Below are 3,799 nucleotides of genomic sequence, written 5' to 3'. Positions count from 1 at the left end.
CAGGATGCTGTGTGCCTGTGTTGGGGCCAGGATCCCAACATGCCCATTGGCCTCCTGGACCTCGCACGCCCTACGCACAGAGCCAGGCTAGCTGGGGTGACAGCAGAGGGCTGGGAGGGAGGGGCCAGGCTCCTCCTCTGCGGGGGAGGGGAGACCTCCCAAGTGCAGTCCAGGTGGACCACCCAGGACGCGTGGGCAAGGCAAGGGGGCATTTTTCATGGCTGCTATGACCACACATCTCTCCCTGCAGCATGGTTTAAATCACCTGGACAGGAAAACCTCAAACTTAGAGTCTGGGCTGAAGATGCTTTGTTTTTCTTGCTAATCAATTCTCTTGCTTTTGGCTAGTGGTTAGAAAGGTTTCAACACTTGACAGCTGAAAAGCTTGTTAGAAGCTCCTGGAAGACATCTTGGAAATACTCTACAGAAACGGAGCAAGTTAAATGAGAAATAATTACCTAGCGAGTAGGATTCATGACCGTACATTCTCAATGCTTGCCCAAAGAGAGCGTAGGGAAAATGTGTTAAGTGTTATTGTATTGTAGGAACTGTGAGGCCCAGGAAGGGTCATAATAAATAGTACCTAGGACGGTGGTCCCACACGGCTCTGCCTTGCCGTTTCCTGGGAGAGCTGGGGAGTGCTTGGATGTCCATCTTGACCTGGGGATCTGCCCGGAGCAGTTCTCGGCTGGGGGTTTAGTGCTTGCGGGAACCAGATAGGAGCCTGTCTCGCTGAGCAGACTGATAGAAGCTGGTTCTGTCCCATCTTTCTGGCACATCAGAAGGAGTTCATCTGAGCTAACGTGTATCCATCTGGTGATGCTTGAGAAGCATTTGGTTTTCCCCAGGTTCTCATGAAGCATGGCCTCCAACATCTAAGCAAGCCATGCTTCTGAGGCCAAGCAAAAAACACTGTCAAATGTTGACGTCTCCAGGCTTCACTTAGGAAGAAATTCTACTTTGGTTATTTTAACAATGGCTTCAGTTACTAGGAACCCGGGTGCCCGGGTAGATAGACCCCTTGGGCTCTCTGCTGACACTACCCTTCACCTTTTGGGCCTCTGCCCCAGGGCTGGCCACACAGGCTCTTTTTCTTGGGCCAGACTGAGGTCTCTTAAATGTGACTCAGACTGAAGATTAGGCCCAGCCAGAGGAGATAATTGTTTCTAGTCTGGTTTTTCCTCGGGAGGAGGAAGTTCCCCTCTGAACTTCGCTGAGACGTCACCCGTTATGAATTTCCCTTCAGCTGCTCCCTCCTGTTCCCCAGGTTTTGAGCACTGGACCTTCGCATTCTGCACGTCCCCGCTCCCCGTTTCCTTGAGTCCAGAATCCTAGCACCCACCTCTCTCCTGAGGGCCAGGTCTAATGTCCCCGTGTCTGCCGGGGATCGATCATCACCTCGAATGCAACGTTTCTTACAGTCACTGTTCGTTCTGCGGCTCCCTTAGAAACGACCTGGCTCTCTCTGCCTGACTTACTTCACTTAGTATGATAATCTCTAGGTCCTATATTCACTATCTTGTAATAAACTATAATGGAAAAGAACATGAAAAAGAATATATATAGGTATGTATAACTGAATCACTGTGCTGTACGCCTGAAACTAACACAACACTGTACATCAACTATACTTCAATTAAAAAACTTTAAGTTAAAAAAAAACAAAAAACAAAACCCTTAACGACCTGGCCCGGGACGAGTGAGGCTTCAGTCACTCAAGCTTAAGTTAGATCTCATGGGCAATCACCTGTTCGGCCTTGCAGGGTTCTTCTCCCTCCTAAATTCTCACTGTCTTCTTTTCCTGTCTCACCGCCAGGCTGGCTCACAGGCCTGTCACTGCTTAGCTGCAAGAGCTTCCCTCCTGACCGCTCTCTGGCTCGCGGCGACTCAAAATTCTTACGGCAGCTTGATTGGTGCTCTTAACTTCGCAACTCTGTGCTCCTGTCGCTTTCCTGCTAAGAAACCTCCCAGGGCGCCCCGCTTCTTCATCACGTGAAGCACCCATTCCTCCTCCTGGAATGAAGGCTCTTTTCAAAACGGGCCTTTTGTCAGGGAGGCATGGCATTCCCTTCGCGTGTTCTGTTTCAGGCACGATGACTATCATCGTCCTTTTTCAACCTCTGGGCCTTCCCTCTTTTTTTTCTTCCCGCCACACCGCGCCACATGTGGGATCTTAGTTCCCCGACCAGGGATCGAACCTGTGCCCCCTGCAGTGGAAGCATGGAGTTTTAACCACTGGACCGCCAGGGAAGTCCCTGGGCCTTTCCTGATAATCCGTTCTTTGCAATGCCCAAGCTCTCATCCTCATCTCCATCTGTTTCATCACCAACCTTCAAGGCTTATCTCAGTTGCCTCCCCACCTTGCTGAAACCTCATCACACTTCTGAGGCTTCACCTGTGGTATATGCACAGAAAGGTACTTGTATTTGAACTTGTGACTTGCACGCTACTTGAGTCCCTGGGCCCCGTAGATGCCTAGTGTATCAAACTGAGTGTGGGCAAAGGCTGACTCCATGCTCCCTGGCCCCATGTCCCAGCCACTTCTGGCCCATCACAGCCTTGCTTTCTCTCCTCCTTTTTAAAAATTTTTATTTATTTATTTTTTGGCTGCATTGGGTCTTTGTTGCTGCGTGCGGGCTTTCTCTAGTTGCGGTGAGCAGGGGCTACTCTTTGTTGCGGTGCACGGGCTTCTCGTTGTGGTGGCTTCTCTTGTTGTGGAGCACGGGCTCTAGGCTCGTGGGCTTCAGTAGCTGCGGTGCATGGGCTCAGTAGTTGTGGCGCACGGGCTCAGTTGCTCTGCGGCGTGTGGGATCCTCCCGGACCAGGGCTCGAACCCTTGTCCCCTGCATTGTTAGGCGGATTCTTAACCACTGCGTCACAAGGGAAGTCCTCTCCTCTTTTTAATCAGACACAGGCAATAAATTTGACACAGAAGGAACTGCCCTCCTCCCCCAACCCTCACTAATTTTATGTTTTGTTGGAGGCAAAAGCAAATTTCCAAGATTCAAGTCAATACCAATTTCGAATTATTTCTGCCAGTTGGAAAAGAAAACTTTGAAAAATGCATGTGACTTTTTTTTTTCAACTTGGGAAAAATTTTGAAAGCTATAGCCTTTCAAGGAAACAGGATACTTTAAAGAAAAAAAACAAAAAAACACCAGCCTGGCTTTATGTAGTTCAATCCTGTCAAGCTAATCTAATCTTTTGTGACAAAGCAACAGACCTGGTAGATCAAGGGGGAAAACAATAGTTGGAATTTATCTTTGCTGCCTTCAAAACTTTTGATTCCTGGGCCCCAAGATGAGACAGAGCCAGTTCTAGCTGGGGAACAGAAGTGGCCTCTTTAGGGGGTCAGCCTTGAGCCCAGTGGTCCTGAATATCGCCTAAAAGGGCCAACTGACAGAAAAAGGGAACATATTCAAAGTCAGCATTAATCTCAAGGTGGGGTCGGGGGTCTCGATGAATAATCAGCAAGAAAAGGAACACTGGTAATTACTTAAATGATCAACACAAGTGTGCAGTCTTGACTAGAAGAGAGTTCATGTTTGGGGAAAACTACATCATCAATACAGCTTTAGGCTAAGAACAGGAGACTGGTATGAAGCTACATAACACGTAGGAATCCTGCAGTCCTAAATTTGCATTAACTGGGTCCCCTTCCAAACTCCACGGCTAAAGATGGGAAAGAGAATTTGGACAACATTCAAGGGAGAGCCACAGAGGTAATTCAACTAAGGCTGGGACATGGGAATTGAAGACTTCTACCAAAAAGTTAAATGAATTTGGTTTATTGAATTTA

Source organism: Delphinus delphis, chromosome 17, assembly GCF_949987515.2.
Source record: "Delphinus delphis chromosome 17, mDelDel1.2, whole genome shotgun sequence".
NCBI classification, from domain to species: Eukaryota; Metazoa; Chordata; class Mammalia; order Artiodactyla; family Delphinidae; genus Delphinus; species Delphinus delphis.
This window is presented reverse-complemented; position numbering follows the sequence as displayed.